Genomic DNA, 18,253 nt, shown 5'->3' with positions numbered 1-18,253 from the left:
TGGCGTTAAGTGAGTGAGAAAGGAAATGGTTGCATATCCCAGAACCAATGTATGTCTGTGAGCAGGGGTTGTGAGAGAGCTTGCAATTTTGTGCAGATGAGGGATATACATTTTATAATGAATTATACATATAATTTATTTATTTATGGTCCTATCATGATGGAACACCGTTTTAAAATAAATTATACATATAACGCATTTATTTATGGTCCTATATTGATGGAACGGTCCACAACCCTTTACCCTAGACACCAACCTGAACGACCCAGACACTAAAGAGAAGTCCCCATCTGCTTTATGGGCCTGCTGTAAGCTACCTGTATGCAACCAAAATGCGGTCAGAGACCTACTAGAGCAGCACCACCCCCTCAAGATTCTGAGCCTGCCTGGCAGGGTTGGTCCTACAAAGCCAGAGCCCCTGATGGGAGAGCGTAATATACAAGGAAATTCTCAAAGCTGCTAATGAGAACCTTGACGACCTTGTACCTAGCCGGTGAGGATTCCGGTGGGGTGCCCCCACCCAGGCAGTGGCAGTGCTGGCAACACTAGCTGCAGTATCCCATGGGAAGGGGATCACACTCTGACATTCAGAGAGGGGGCATATTATTGTGGTTCTGGTGGCACAAAATCAGCAAAGGTCTGACTGCACTGAGATGCTTGGGAATATGGTCACTACGGGGGACCACGTGTGGGTGTTTCAGGGGAAGGGGGTATATCTAATCTCCGTCACCTAGGTTGTGACAATGGTTAATCAAATCTCCCCATTTTTGCCCAGTTTTGCTCAGTTTTGCAGGCCTTCTCATACAGCTGCAACTGTATATGCATTCGTAAATCAAGGCCTTTCTTGAGTTGGGCTCTGGGATGGTGCAACTGTTGAGCATCTGATTGTAAGGTTGTTTGTGGGAGAAAGGGGTTGAGTGTGTATGAGTGTGTGTGTGTATGTATCCCACAACTGTTGTGAAGGAGTAAAATATGTTAGGGACAATATAGGATTGTCCTGACTTTATATTGTTAATGTGGCGACTGCTGTTTATCGAATAATTAACTGTGTTTCTAATGACGTGATTCAATTAATCAGGTAACCATTAACTAAGTAACCTGGTGCACCATGGGAAAAGTTTGTTTAATGAGTTACCATTTCCCAAATTAGCTCAAAGAATATCAGAATATCGATTTCCGTACCACACCAATTGATTTGATTATTTATTCACAAACAACCTAAATGATAATACAAGATACACATACACAAACACATAGTACAATGAAACAGGGCCCTAGAGGACCAACACAATATGGCACGTGTTACACAAGATGGGGATTTAGAAAGAGAGAGAGAGTGCACGAGAGAAAAGCACACTTGGATACATTTGTAAACTATGCTTAGTTTAGCCCTAACACCTTGCCTCGAGCTGCCTCTCTTATGGGTCAGAATAATAATAATGTAATTACTTGTTGAAAGTCTCTTCGTGGACCGAGTTCCGCTTACTGGATGGTTCGATGAGGACTATTCCTTCAATGGAGGTCTCCTTTGTTATCGGGTGTAAGTCTTTGATTGTCCAAAAGATGTCAGTGTCCTTTCTCTTAGTGGTCTGTTCCCTTGCACTCGTTCGTGTGAGTGGACTTCTGAGGAGGCTAATCAGCCGTGTCGATGCTCCCAGCATGGGCAGGAGGGCCGTATAGACAACCGATGATTTGAAGAGAATAGCTGGTTGGTCCTTCTAGAATTCACCTTCGTAGATCTAGTACTCAATCGTAGCCTTGATTGTTAAGAGTTTCTTTTGTCCTCTTCCTCGTGCTGCATTTGTGGGGTTGCGGCTATCTTAGATCACACTGCAGCTGTGGTCCGTTTTAGTCTGATATGTAAATTCTTAACTTACATGTTTTATACCCCAGGGTAGAAAGGGGCATTTCCGTCTTTATGACAAGTTCTCTGGGGTGTATCTAGTTATGAGGCAAGGTATCAGGATTTTATTCTGATCTAGTTTAAACAACTTAAATCACTGTTCATAATTTCAAAGATATTCTCTTTGATCTGTATATTTTCTACACAACGCACAGTATGTAAACATCATGTATATATTATGAAAACTCTTGAAGTTACAATGTTTTCGTTATAACGTCGTCATTTAACGTTTAATAACATAACAAAAACAACATTCATTTTCATATTCCATCTATCGCTGTTACCACCATTTTGGCTGATGAAATATATTGTCCTTAAGTCCATTTATTGCATGTTACCGTTCTGAGGTAGATTATCCATAGGCCCACCATACATTCCAATCCTCCACACCGAGAGGACAAAGGATTCATGTACTGCTTTAAGATTTACAATTGGCATGAGGTGTCATAAACCCCCCCATCAACCCCTCTCCCCCTCTGCGGAAGTGAGAGATGTCTCTGTAGGACTGTGATCCATGGTAACCTGACCTGAACAGGCCAGTCATGATAGGATGAATCACAATAATTGTTTGCTAAAATTATAATCGCTTGCAAAAATCAAATTTTTGTAATGGAATACTGGTAAGAGGTAACAATCCTTTGCATAAACTACCTACATTACTACAAATATGAAAAGCTAATTATGGAAATTAAGATACATCTTTTTTAAATATATATATATATATATATATATATATATATATATATATTTCCATCGCCCTCACCTCAATTTGTATTATATATTGCTATTAAAATATATATATATATATATATATATATATATATATATATATTAATATATATTTTAATAGCAATATATAATACAAATTGAGGTGAGGGCGATGGAAATGCTTTTGGCGGTTGATCTGCTTCTGTTCTGTGGGTGGCACTGTGTGCTCTTTTCGAAGGATGGGTCCCGACCTGGGATCCGGGTAGTCGGGGGTGGCCTGCCGGTCATTGGGATGACAACCAACTCGGGATGAGGAGGGGTTTTAGCGGGTGGAAAAGTGGGGACCAATTGGAGGTTTACTTAGTAGCAATGCAAATATCATGGTACAGCTATATAGACACTCAATCTTCAACTTTTTAATGGTAAGTTTACAAACATATATTATGATAAATAGAATTGAAACGTGTGTCTAATTATTGTAATTGATGAAATAAGTATAGCCAGTTATAATTGTAATGGCTTGGAAGATAATAAGTAAAGACGATCAGTATTTACCTGGCTAAAAGAGAAGGAATATAATATCTACTGTTTACAGCAGTTCCCAAACTTTTTATAGTCCCGTACCCCTTCAAACATTCAACCTCCAGCTGCATCAGGGTCAGCCCACTCTCAAATTTTGTTTTTTGCCATCATTGTAAGACTGCCACACACACACACACTATACGATACATTTATTAAACATAAGAATGAGTGTGAGTTTTTGTCACAACCCAGCTTGTGGAACATGACAAAGCGCTATTATGGGACCAGGGCACAAATAATAATATATTAATAATCAATAATTTTGCTCTTTATTTAACCATCTTACATATAAAACCATATTTGTTCATCAAAATTGTGAATAACTCCACACACAGTCTGTGCCTCTATTTAGTTTTCATGCTAGTGAGGGCCGAGAATCCACTCTCACATAGGTACGTGGTTGCAAAGGGCATCAGTGTCTTAACAGCGCGATTTGCCAAGGCAAGAAACTCTGAGTGCAGCCCAATCCAGAAATTTGGCAGCGGCTTCTGATTAAATTACATTTTCACAAAACAGCTTGTTGCAATTTCGATGAGACTCTCTTGTTCAGATATCGGTAAGTGGACTGGAGGCAGGGCATGAAAGGGATAACGAATCCAGTTGTTTGTGTCATCCATTTCGGGAAAGTACCTGAGTAATTGCGCACCCAAGTCACTCAGGTGCTTCGCTATATGACATTTGACATTGTCCGTAAGCTTGAGTTCATTTGCACAGAAAAAAATCATAAAATGATGGAAAGACCTGTTTGTTGTCCTTATTGATGCAAACAAAGAAGAGCTCCAACATCTTAATCATAGCCTCAATTTTATCCCGCACATTGAATATAGTTGCAGAGAGTCCCTGTAATCCTAGATTCAGATCATTCAGGCAAGAAAAAACATCACCCAAATCGGCCAGTCGTGTGAGAAGCTCATCATCATGCAAGCGGTCATACAAGTGAAAATGATGGTCAGTAAAGAAAACTTTTAATTCGTCTCTCTTTTATTTGGTGTACCCCAGACGGCATTGCGTACCCCAGTTTGGGAATACCTGATCTAGAGCTTCCATTATGTCCATCCAGTTCCATTCACTTGTGCTGCGGTGCAGGAGCTGAATTCATAGTTCTCCGTTGCATAAGGGCAATAGTCTGGCCCATTATTATTTACAAGCATATAAATTATTTATCTCCATGTTTACAACCTCAATTAATAAGCCTTACGAGGCTTGGACATCTTATTTAGATTGTGATATTTGTAAATATATGGCTCTGAGGTGGACTATTGTGACTGCAGCTGTGAACTATATTTTAAGGAGCATACATACTCCATTCATGACATCATGACCCTTTCCTGTTTTATCTGTATCTCAGATTCTGTCTGTCTGTGCTGACCGCGCTGTTAGGGACAGGAAGGTGTGGTGTGGTTAGTTACTTTGTTTGATGTGTTTGTGGGCTGGTTAGTGTGGGTGCTATTTGGTGTGTGTGTTGTTGTTGTGTGTCAACCTATGTGTGTTCACCAGCCGTGCCTTTGACAGAATGGTGGATGACACAGCCATTGTGGATCCTGGGAGAAATTAACCTGCTGCTTATGCCACTCCACCTTATCAAAGGAGTGGCTAATTTAAGCATAGCTGGATCATTATACAATGCTGAATGACACACTAAAGCCAAGACAGAGCGAGGAGAGAGAGGCGAGAGAGAGAGAGATTCACTGGCATGGCAGGTTCACTTCACAGTGGTTTTGTATTTTAAGACATTACTGGAACACACTTCTGTCAAATGAATCACTTCTTAAAAGGGTACAATGTATAATACACTTCAACCATGAGAGTCAATAGTCTACATCAGGAGTGTTTGACTCTCATAGTGAACTGATTCATCTAAGCAAAGTTCATTGTGAGCATAATAATGTTTGTGTCCCATGGTTTTTGGACCACTATAGGCAGCCAGGCACTACAGACATTCTTATAAGCAAAGTGTATTGATATTTGTTTGTGTTGTTTGGTTTTCTCCATGCTGCGTCTGCTGCCATGGTGAACATGTCTGAGTGTATGATCTCTACATCCCTCCACCTCACCTTTCTGCCTCCCTGCCTCCCCAAGACACACCTGTGTCAAAACTGAACAGGTTATTCGACATACCGCATGCAACTCCGCCCAGTGCGCTGGTTGGAGCTGAGAGAAGGAGGGCAACCAACACAACAACTCAAACTATAAACACTGTAGAAGCATACCACACACACACACACACACACACACACACACACACACACACACACACACACACACACACACACACACACACACACACACACACACACACACACACACACACACACACCTTACAGTATATCCTGAACACACAAACAAGAAAGACCATGACATAATGATTGCTCTCTCTACCTCTCTCTCTCTCTCTCTCTCTCACACACACACACACACACACACACACACACACACCTTACAGTATATCCTGAACACACAAACAAAAAAGACCATGACATAATGATTGCTCTCTCTACCTCTCTCTCTCTCTCACACACACACACACACACACACACACACACACACACACACACTCACACACTCACACACTCACACACTCACACACTCACACACTCACACACACACACACACACACACACACACACACACACACACACACACACACACACACACACCTTACAGTATATCCTGAACACACAAACAAGAAAGACCATGACATAATGATTGCTCTCTCTACCTCTCTCTCTCTCTGTGTCTCTGTCTCTAGTTCTCTCTTTCTCTGCTCACTTTGTTTTTGGTTTCACTGGGTGAATACTAGCGTAGCATTGTATATTAAAGAGACATAACACAACCACGGCTGATGTCAAATTCGAACACCTGGGTGGTATTCATTACGGAGCAGACACACAGTAACAAAAATGTGCATTTATTATTGGACAAGTTGGACCTGCAAAATCCCTAACAGTATGATAATTTGCAGCCGCTTTTATTCCAATCAATTTATAGTTAACACATACTTAACATATACTCAAATCTGTTTGTTCCAACAAAATGCTCCAACTAACTAGGCCATCTCTGCCACTCGATACTAGCCTGACGCCTCACACTGAATGATTCCCCTGCTCTGTTGTTTGCTACAGACTTTATTCTTAATCTGCCATCATTGAAAGTCGTTTGGGTGACAGCATTTGTGGTGTAAATAAAGTCATCAGCGATTGCATCGTCTCTAACCAATCACAGTATCAATACCAGTTACGTACTTTGAAAACATAGCTTAAGCCATGTGTATTCTGGCTCTGGCCCAGGCTCAAGGAGTATGGTCTGATTCAGACTCCTTGCAGAGTAAGAAAAGTCCGTGGGCATGGCGTAGGGTTTGAACGGAGCAATTATTCTGGGTAGCCAGGCAATCTCAATACCATTTATGTTCAGAGTCATATTCCTGTACAGTTTAGAGAGGATCTCATGTCATATGCTGTTGAAGTAACATGACTACAGGTTCATTGCCTCACCTAAAGCCCATTCTTGTGGGAAGCTGCTATAGACCACCAAGAACTAACAGTTAGTATTTGGGTAATATGTGTGAAATGCTTGAGAATGGATGTGATATCAACAGAGAGGTATATTTTCTGGTGACCTGGATATTGACTGGATTTCGTCAAGCTGCCAACTTAACCTGTTGGGGCTAGGGGGCAGTATTTTCACGGCCGGATGAAAAACGTACCCAATTTCAACAGGTTACTACTCTAGCCCAGAAACTAGAATTCGATAGATTTGGATAGAAAACACTCTGAAGTTTCTAAAATTGTTTGAATGGTGTCTGTGAGTATAACAGAACTCATATGGCAGGCAAAAACCTGAGAAAAAGTCAAGCAGGAAGTGAAAAATCTGAGGTTGTAGTTTTTTCAAGTGATTGATTGCCTTGACTGTATACAGTGAGTTAGGGTTCATTTTGCACTTCCTAAAGCTTTCACTAGATGTCAACAGTCTTTGGAACGGTGTTTGACGATTCTATGGTGAATTTGATGGGAATAACAACACAAGGAAGTAGGTGTCCCATTATAAGGCATGGCTCAGTAATGCGCAAGGAATTGGGAGCGAGCTGAATTCATATTCACTCCTAAAGAGAACGGATAGGTCCGGTTGGAATTTTATTCAAGATATATGATAAAAACAACCTAAAGATTGATTCTATACATCGTTTGACATGTTTCTACAAACTGTAGTATAACTTTTTTGACATTTCGTCTGGACTAAGTAAGCATGCGTGTTGTGGATTTGGATAGTGAACCTAACGCGCGAACAAAATGGATTATTTGAACATAAATATGAACTTTATCGAACATTTATTGTGGAGCTGGGGTTCCTGGGAGTGCCTTCTGATGAAGATAATCAAAGGTAAGTGAATATTTATAAAGTAATTTCTTAGTTTTATTGACTCCAAGATGGTGGGTTTCTGTTTGCTTGTTATTGGTGTCTTCTGGGCTGTACTCAGATTATTGCAAATTGTGCTTTCGCCGTGAACCTTTTTTGAAATCTGACAAAGGGGTTACATTTAGGAGAAGTGTATCTATAATTCTGTGCATAACACTTCTATTTTGATCAAAGTTTATGATGAGTATTTCTGTAATATGTATGCTCATTGTGCTCATTCACCGTGGGTTTGGAGGGAAAACATTTCTCAACATTATGCGCCAATGTAAAATGCTGTTTTTGGATATAAATATGAACTTTATCGAGCAAAACATACATGTATTGTGTAACATAATGTCCTAGGAGTGTCATCTGATGAAGATCGTCAAAGGTTAGTGCATAATTTTAGCTGAATTTCTGGTATTTGTGATGCCTGTCCTTGCTAGGAAAATGGCTGTGTGGTTTTTCTTGTGTTGGAACTGTCCTAACATAATCTAATTTTATGCTTTCGCCGTAAAGCCTTTTTGAAATCGGACAATGTGGTTGGATTAACGAGAAGTTTATCTTTAAAATGGTGTAAAATAGTTGATTGTTTGAGAAAATGGAATTATGAGATTTTAGCTGTTTTGAATTTGGTGCTCTGATTTTCCACTGGCTGTTGTCAAAAACAATCCCGTTAACGGGATAAGAACGGGAAGGGGTCCCTTAAAAAAGAAGAAGAAACAGTACAATGAAACAAAGCTAAATTATATAAAGACTGATAGCAAAAAGCTTTGGAGCAGCTTAAATGATATTTTTGGCAAAAAGACTAAGGCAAAAACACCAAGTCCATATTAACCTCTCAAGGGGATGTGTTATAAATAGGTCCTGCGTGGAAATGAAATTAGCATAATAACGCTAATATCCATCAATATCCATCTGTTTAAGGCAAGAACAGCTCAAATAAGCTAAGAGAAACGATCGTCCATCATTACTTAAAGACATGGTCAGTCAAGAACTTTCTCAAGAATGTTTCTTCAAGTGCAGTCGCAAAAACCATCAAGCGCTATGATGAAACTGGCTCTCATGACGACAGCCACAGGAAAGGAAGATCCAGAGTTACCTCCTCTGCAGAGTATAAGTTCATTAGAGTTACCAGCCTCAGAAATTGCAGCCCAAATAAATGCTTCACACAGTTAACAGACACATCTCAACATAAACTGTTCAGAAGAGACTGCGTGAATCATGCCTTCATGGTCGAATTGCTGCAAATAAACCACTAGTAAAGGACAGCAAAAAAGAACAGACTTGATTGGGCAAAAAACACAATCAATGGATAGACTGGTGGAAATCTGTCCTTTGGTCTGATGAGTCACAAATTTAGAATTTTGGTACCAACTGCCTTGTCTTTGTGAGATGCTGTGTAGGTGAACGGATGATCTCCACATGTGTGGTTCCCCCCGTGAAGCATGGAGGAGGAGGTGTGATGGTGTGGGGTTGCTTTGCTGGTGACACTGTTGATAATTTATTTAGAATTCAAGGCACACTTAACCAGCATGGCTACCACAGCAACCTGCAGCGATACACCATCCCATATGATTGGCGCTTAGTGGGACTATCATTTGTTTTTCAACAATGATCCAACACACCTCCAGGCTGTATAAGGGCTATTTGACCAAGAAGGAGAGTGATGGAGTGCTGCATCAGATAACTTGGCCTCCACAATCACCCCACAATGAGAAAGCAAAAACAGGTTTTTAGAAATTTTTGCAAATGTATATAAAACAATGGCAGCGATTACAGCCTTGAGTCTTCTTGGGTATGACGCTACAAGCTTGGCACACCTGTATTTGGGGAGTTTCTCCCATTCTTCTCAGAAGATCCTCTCAAGCTTTGTCAGGCTGGATGGGGAGAGTCTCTGCACAGATATTTTCAGGACTCTCCAGAGATGTTTGATTAGGTTCAAATCCGGCTCTGGTTGGGCCACTCAAGGACATTTAGAGACTTGTCCCGAAAGTCACTCCTGAGTTGTCTTGGCTGTGTGCTTAGGGTCATTGTCCTGTTGGAAGGTGAACCTTGGCCCCAGTAGGAGGTCCTGAGCACTCTGGAGCAGGTTTTCATCAAGGATCTCTCTGTATGTGGTTGTTTACGTACTTAAGTTGAATGCACTGACTGTAAGTCACTCAGGATGCTAAATACCCAAAATCAAAGGTAAATGTAAAAATTAACACTAGCAAAGCATGCTGGGTATGATTATTATTCTAATGAGCTCCACCCCCAAACAAGAGTACATTTTAATAAAAATGTATAAAAATAATATACTGTTGTCAACAGTATATTTTAAAAAGAAAAATAGATTGGTGGGACTTGCTTTAACTCTTTAAAAGTATTTTTGTGGTAGTGGTAGAATAAAAAAAAAGTTTTACTTTACTATTTAAAACATAGTAGTTACATATAGTCTAAGTTAATGTAGTAAAATTATTGGTCTGATTACTTTGATAGACTACTAAATGGTTCAGTTAGATTACAAAAATGTCTAGACCACAGTTGTTGCATGTGAAAACTGAAAGAAGAAAGACATTGGACAATGTGATCTTCTGTCAGTAGATATGAATAAAAGGCAGGATCTTTTAGGAAAACAAAGCAACTGAATAATTTTTGCTGTGGGTTTCAGATAAATAGATGCACGATTTACTTTGCAAAATGTTCAGTGTATATTAAGTTTGATTTTAGTTGAATGATGACATAACAATAAGGACGATTTATGCTATTATTTGGGGAGAGAAATATGATTGTGCATTTAGTGATGACAGCTCTTTAATCCTATTTTATGTGGCAGTTGAAGAACTATGTCGAATACGTTCGTATGTAGACCTACTGATACAGTAGCTAGGTGTAGTTCTATCTAATAAATAAATCATTTAGGCTAACAGTGATCACTGAAAAGTACATTTCCTGAAGAAAATGTGTTTTGCTTGCTAGCTTGTTTTAAATTATGTATGGTTTTGAAATAAGTTATAGTGCTAATGACTCAAATGTAATGTAAATGTAGTGGTAGTGTCTGCAGTAGTAATGGTGTTGACTGGTTATAGTTGGAAAAGTAGGGAAATGGAAAGATTGATTGACCAATTGATTGGTTGGTTGGTTGATGGGATAGGATAGCATGAACATGTGAAAGTTGGTTTGGGGTCTCTAACCTGAATGCCCATAAGTAGTTAGAATTCAATTTGAATAATTTGGGGAGTGCTTATATTTGTCCTGTTATACACACGTGTGTAATGGAAATGTGTTTTTTTGCATATCCCAACTCCCCCTGAGAAACAAGCAGAGAGTGGGTTAATGGCCACCCTTATATAGCACCCATGGAACAATTAGGGTTAAGTGCCTTGCTAAAGGGCACAGCAACAGATTTGTTCACCTTGTCGATTCTGGTATTCAAACCAGCAACCTTTTGGTTACTGGGCCAACACCAGAGATAGACCAGAGCTAGTGTGAACCAGAGCTAGCTAGCTACACCCAGGACCAGAGCTGGACAAGAGCTAGTGCAGACCAGAGCAGTAGTTGTGGTCAGTAGTTGTGGTCAGTAGTTGTGGTCAGTAGTTGTGTGGTCAGTAGTTGTGTGGTCAGTAGTTTTGTAGTTTTGTGCTTGTGTTGCAGGTTCTTTGGACTCTACAGTATGGACGGGGTCAGTAGGGGTGTGTCAGTAGTGGTGAGGTCAGTAGTAGAGTGGCTGTGGTCAGTAGTTGCTGTCAGTAGTTGTGTGGTCAGTAGTTTTGCTGTTTTGTGCTTGTGTTGCATGTTCTTTGGACCCTACAGTATGGACGTGGTCAGTAGGGGTGTGTCAGTAGTGGTGAGGTCAGTAGTAGAGTGGCTGTGGTCAGTAGTTGTGGGTAGTAGTTGTGGTCATAAGTTGTGGGGTTGTGGTCAGTAGCTGTGGCCAGTAGAGGCCAGTAGTTGTGGTCATTAGTTGTGAGGTTTTGGTCAGTAGTTGTGGTTTAGTAGTTGTGGTCATTAGTTGTGTGGTTGTGGTCAGTAGCTGTGGTAATTAGTTGTGGTCAGTAGTTGTGTTTAGTAGTTTTGTGTTTGTGGTCAGTAGATGTGGTCAATAGTTGTGTGGCTGTGGTCCTTAGTTGTGTGGCTCAGTAGTTTTGTGGTCAGTAGTTGTGGTCAGTAGTTGTGTGGTTGTGGTCAGTATTCGTGGCCAGTAGTTGTGGCCAGTAGGGGTCAGTAGTTTTGGTAAGTAGGTGTGTGGTTCAGTAATTGTAGTCAATAGTCTTGTTGTTGTCATCAGTAGTTGTGGTTTTGTAGTTATGGTGATTAGTTGTGTGGTTGTGGTTAGTACCTGTGGTCATTATTTGTGGTCAGTAGTGATCAGTAGTTGTGGTCAGTAGTTGTGTTCGGTAGTATTGTGGTTGTGGTCATAATCTATGTGGTTCAGTAGGTGTGTGGTCATTAGTTATGATCAGTAGGTGTGTGGTTGTGGTCAGTAGTTGTGGTCAGTAGTTTTGCTAAGTAGGTGTGCGGTTCAGTAATTGTGGTCAGTTGTGGTCAGTAGTTTTGCTAAGTAGGTGTGCGGTTCAGTAATTGTGGTCAGTAGTTGTGTAATTATGTAGTGGCCAGTAGTGGTCAGTAGTTGCCGTCAGTAATTTTGTGGTTGTGGTCAGTAGTTGTGGTTTATAAGTAGTGGTCAGTAGTTTTGTGGTTGAGGTTAGTGGTTGTGGTTTATAAGTAGTGGTCAGTAGTTTTGTGGTTGAGGTTAGTGGTTGTGGTCAGTAGTTGTGGTTTAGTAATTGTGGTCATTAGTTGTGTGGTTACAGTCAGTAGCTGTGGTCAGTAGTGCTGGTCAGTAGTTTTGTGGTTGTGGTCAGTAGTTGTGGTCAGTAGTTGTGGTCAGTAGTGATCTAAAGTTTTGTAAGTAGGTGTATTTGTATTTATTAGGGAGCCCCATTAGGGGGATCTTCCTGGGGTCCAAAAACATGAAGGCACTAACATTACATATAAAACAGAAGATAAAACAGTACATCATATAATATTATTACACCACTACATATCTACAGTACAAAATGTATAATACCACCACACAACAATATTACAATGTACGTGTGTGTAGAGTGCGTGTGCTAGCATTTGTGTGCGTATGCATGTGTCTGTACCTTTGTGTGTGTCTCTTCACAGCCACCACTGTTCCATAAGGTGCATTTTTACCTTCTTTTTAAATGTGATTCTACTGCTTTCATCAGTTACCTGATGTGGAATAGTTCCATGTAGTCATAGCTCTATTTAGTACTGTCCACCTCCCATAGTCTGTTCAGGACTCGGGGATTGTGAAGAGACCTCTGGTGTCATGTCTTGTGCTAGTAGTTTAAATAGACAGCTCGGTACATTCAGTTTGTCAACACTTCTTACAAAAACAAGTAGTGATGAAGTCAATCTCGTGTTGGTAACAGGCTGATTGGTCGTCTATTTGAGCCAGCAAAGGGGCTTTTACTATTCTTGGGTAGCGGAATGGATTTTGCTTTCCTCAAGGCCTAAGGGCACACACTTTCTAGTAGGCTTTAGTTGAAGAAATTGAAGATAGGTGTGTGGTTCATTAGTTGTGGTCAGTAGTTGTGTGGTTGTGGTCAGTATCTAGTTTTGGTCAGTAGTGGTCAGTAGCTAGTTGTGGTCAGTAGTGGTCTGTAGTTTTGTGGTTGTGGTCAGTAGTTGTGATCAGTAGTTGTGGTCACTGTCTAAACTACTGTGTGGAAACTAAAAGAAGAAAGACATAGGACAAAGGGATCTTCTATCAGAAGATAGGAATAAAAGGATCATGTGGAAAACACTCTTAAGAGAGCAAATCAACTCTGAATCATTCATGCTTTGGGTTTCAGATAAATTTATGCACAATTTAATTTGGAAAACATTCAGTGTAAATGAAGTTTGATTTTAGTTGAATGATGATATAATGATTAGAAAGTTTTATGCGATATTTGGGGAGAGAAATATGATGGTGCATATAGTGATGAGAGCTCTTTAAAATATGGCCATAAGCCATAAGACTCCTGAACAGGTAATCAAATGGCTACCCGGACTATTTACATTGTGTGCCCCCCCAACCCCTATTTTTTACGCTGATGCTACTCTCTGTTTATCATATATGCATAGTCACTTTAACTATACATTCATGTACATACTACCTCAATTGGGACGACCAACCAGTGCTCCCGCACATTGGCTAACCGCATTGTGTCCCGCCACCCACCACCTGCCAACCCCTCTTTTACGCTACTGCTACTCTCTGTTCATCATATATGCATAGTCACTGTACATACTACCTCAATCAGCCTGACTAACCGGTGTCTGTATGTAGCCTCGCTACTTTTATAGCCTCGCTACTGTATATAGCCTGTCTTTTTACTGATGTTTAATTTCTTTACTTACCTATTGTTCACCTAATACCTTTTTTGCACTTTTGGTTAGAGCCTGTAAGTAAGCTTTTCACCTGTTGTATTCGGCGCACGTGACAAATAAACTTTGATTTGATTTGAGTTGAAGAACTATGTAGAATAGCTTTGTATGTAGATCTATTGATAGCTAGGTGTAGTTCTATCTAATAAATAAACTCTTTTGGCTATCAGTGATCACTGAAAATTACATTTCCTGAAGAAAATAGTGGTATTGTCTGCAGTAGTGGTGGTGATTGGTTATAATTGAAAAAGTAGGTAGATGAAAAGATTGATTGGTTGGTTCATAGGAAAGGATAGCCTGAATATGTGAAAGTTGGTTTGTTGTAACAGTTTGGTGTAATGGTCATAAGTTGTGTGGTTCAGGAGTTTTGTGGTTAGTAGTTGTGTGGTTGTGGTCAGTAGTTGTGGTCAGTAGTGGTCAGTATTTCAAATTCAATTCAAATTCAAATAATGTTTATTTCCTGGGAGGCAACTTCATGTTTTGGTCAGTAGTTTTGTTAAGTGGCTGTGTGTGTGGTTCATTAGTTGTTGTTGTGGTCAGTAGTTGTGGTCAGTAGTTGTGTGGTTGTGTTGCAGGGTCTTTGGGCCCAACAGTATGTACCTGGTCAGTAGTTGTGTGGTTGTGGTCAGTGTCTAAACTACAGTTGTTGCGTATGAAAACTGAAAGAAGTGTGATGAGAAGTGATAGGGTGAAATATGAAGCAAGGGAACGAAGACAGCTTCGCTCTATGCAATCAGAGCTGCAGGATCAACCTACAGCCCGCTCTTTCCTTTACAGACAGAAAAACTAGCCAGTTGAGTTATTTAGAGCATGGGGCATGATCTAGAGAAGCAGAACGAAGCTAGTGAGCGTTAGAAATCTTCTGTGTATCAATCCAGGTCATCCGCTAGTTCAGTAGTTCATACCTTTGATGATACTGTGGTAGGAATACATAAGATCTACAGAAAATATAGAAATGCCAAAGGTGGAGGTGTGGCTGTTAATATTCAGAACCACATTCCTGTAAAGCTTAGAGAGGATTCATGTTAAGTACTGTTGAAGTCATATGGCTACAGGTTCATCTGCCGCACCTAAAGCCCATTCTGGTGGGAAGCTGCTATACTCCACCAAGTGCTAACAGACAATATCTGGATAACATGTGAAATGCATGTGATATCAATAGAGAGGTATATTTTCTGGGTGATTTAAATATTGACTGGTTTTCATCAGGCTGCCAACTCAAGAGAAACTTCAAACTGTAACTAGTGCCTGCAATCTGATTCAAGTAATCAATCAACCTACCAGGGTATTTACAAACAGCACAGGAATGAAATCATCAAAAATCATCACAGGAATGAAATCATGTATTGATCACATCTGTACTAACGCTACAGAAAATCCATCGGATGTAGTGATCACAACATACAGTTGAAGTCGGAAGTTTACATACACCTTAGCCAAATACATTTAAACTCAGTTTTTCACAATTCCTGACATTTAATCCTAGTAAAGATTCCTTGTTTCAGGTCAGTTAGGATCACAACTTTATTTTAAGAATGTGAAATGTCAGAATAATAGTAGAGAGAATGATTTATTTCAGCTTTTTTTTCTTTCATCACATTCCCAGTGGGTCAGAAGTTTACATACACTCAATTAGTATTTGGTAGCATTGCCTTTAAATTGTTTAACTTGGATCAAATGTTTTGAGTAGCCTTCCACAAGCTCCCACAATAAGTTGGGTAAATTTTGGCCCATTCCTCCTGAAAGAGCTGGTGTAACTGAGTCAGGTTTGTAGGCCTCCTTGCTCGCACACACCTTTTCAGTTCTGCCCACAAATGTTCTATAGGATTGAGGTCAGGGCTTTGTGATGGCCACTTCAATACCTTGACTTTGTTGTCCTTAAGCCATAACTTTGGAAGTATGCTTGGGGTCATTGTCCATTTGGAAGACCCAAAGCTTTAACTTCCTGACTTGATGTCTTAAAATGTTGCTTCAATATATCCACATAAGTTTCCTCCTCACGATGCCATCTACTTTGTGAAGTGCACCAATCCCTCCTGCAGCAAAGCACCCCCACAACATGATGCTGCCACCCCCGTGCTTCACGGTTGGGAAGGTGTTCTTTGACTTGCAAGCCTCCCCCTTTTTCATAATGATGACCATTATTTGTTTCATCAGACCAGAGGATATTTCTCCAAAAAGTACGATTTTTGTCGCCATACGCAGTTCCAAACCGTAGGTTGGCTTTATTATGGTGGTTTTGGAGCAGTGGCTTCTTCCTTACTGAGCGGCCTTTCAGGTTATGTTGATATAGGACTCGTTTTACTGTGGATATAGATACGTTTGTACCTGTTTCCTCCAGCATCTTCACAAGGTTGTTTGCTGTTGTTTGGAATTGATTTGCACTTTTCGCACCAAAGTACGTTCATCTCTAGGAGACAGAACACGTCTCCTTCCTGAGTGGTATGATGACTACGTGGTCCCATGGTGTTTATACTTGCATACTATTGTTTGGACGTGGTACCTTCAACCATTTGGAAATTGCTCCCAAGGATGAACCAGACTTGTGGAGGTCTACAATATTTTTTCTGAGGTCTTGGCTGATTTCTTTTGATTTTGATGTCAAGCAAGAAGGCACTGAGTTTGAAGGTAGGCCTTGAAATACATCCACAGGTACACCTCCAATTGACTCAAATGATGTCAATTAGCCTATCAGAAGCTTCTAAATTCATGACATTATTTGTACTGAAAATTGAGAAATCATGTGACTAAATTGAATAAAAAGAAGAAACTACACTTTGAAACAAAGGTAAATGACAAAGAATGATAGTAAAATCTTTGGATTACTTTCAATGAAACTTTGGGCAAAAAGGCAAACTCTACTCCACTATTCATTGAATTAGATGGCTCATTCATCACTAAACCCACTGATATTGCCAACTGCTTTAAGATTTCTTTATTGGCAAGATTAGCAAATTTAGGCATGACATACCCGCAACAAACGCTGACACTACACAACCAAGTATTTTTGACAAAATTATGAAAGACAAGCGTTGTCATTTTGAAGTCCGTAAAGTAAGTGTGGAAGAGGTTCATTTTTTTGTTGTTGTCTATCAACAATGACAATCCACCGGGGTCTGACAACTTGGATGGAAAATTGATGAGGATAATAGCGGACGATATTGCCACTACTATTTGCCATATCTTCAATTTAAGCCTACTAGAAAGCGTGTGCTCTCAGGCCTGGAAGGAAGCAAAAGTTATTCCCCTACCTAAGGATAGGAAAGCCCCCTTAATTGGCTGAAATAGCCGAGCAATCAGCCTGTTACCAACCCTTTGTAAACTTTTGAATAAAACAATTGTTTGACCAGATACAATGCTATTTCACTGTAAACAAATTGACAACCAACTTTCAGCATGCTTATAGGAAAGGACATTCAACAAGTACAGCAATTACATTATTGATGATTGGCTGAGAAAAATTGATGATAAAAAGTCATTTCATTCATTTTTGTTCTATTATCGATACAATAGGACTTAATTGATTTTGGCCCAATAGGCCTGGCATATTGCCACGTTCAAGAGGCTTTCCCTTTTGATTGGGTTATTTTGCCTAAAAACATTTTGGCCTGCTTATATAAAAATAAAAAAAACAATTCTCCATCTCTGCCCAGCCTGGCAAGAGTGGCCAAAAGGGTGTTTAGCGTCCCCAGTGGCTCTGCAGGTGTGGAGAGGGTGCTGGCCTGTTCTCCAGGCACCATCACATGAGCCTGAAGCCACAGACTGGACAAACTACTGTTTCTAAAAATGAATTAAAAGGAACTAATAAGTCATTTTCCGTTTAATTTGTATTTAATTCTAAGTAAGTCACAGCCTGTGTGCACAATTTATAGACAATAATGATTTAATGCAACAAAATGTTGTTTAAATGCTGAACGCTTTATATCCCTACCAGCCCATTGTGTCACACTCGCAAATGCTTCACAATGCATTTCTTTGTTGGCAATAGCCTTAAAATAATTGAAATAATATAGCCTAAATAATTAATTTTTGGCTCCCTGTCTGGCTCCTGACCTATTTAGAGTGTGTATATGCTGTTTAATATAACATTTAGTCTATTTGAACTGATGTGCGCTTCTTACATTCACCTTTTCATGTTTATTCAAATGATTTTCATTCAAATTATTTGATTTGGTTTCAATACTTCAAAACCAAATGGTACGTCCAGGTAGTAGTTTTAATGAATGGAGCGAATTTGGAGCT

The 18,253-nt window shown here is 39.9% G+C and overlaps 1 protein-coding gene across 6 annotated transcripts in view; it reads right to left on the bottom strand.

The window, feature by feature from the left end:
* Window positions 1–18,253, bottom strand: part of LOC115160588 (LIM domain only protein 7) — a 123,025-nt gene that overhangs the window by 91,123 nt on the left and 13,649 nt on the right. The gene's annotated exons all lie outside the window — the stretch shown is intronic.

Source organism: Salmo trutta, chromosome 24 (assembly GCF_901001165.1).
Source record: "Salmo trutta chromosome 24, fSalTru1.1, whole genome shotgun sequence".
In the NCBI taxonomy this organism is placed as follows: domain Eukaryota; kingdom Metazoa; phylum Chordata; class Actinopteri; order Salmoniformes; family Salmonidae; genus Salmo; species Salmo trutta.
Note: the sequence above shows the minus strand (reverse complement) of the source record. Positions and strands in the feature narration are given on the sequence as shown.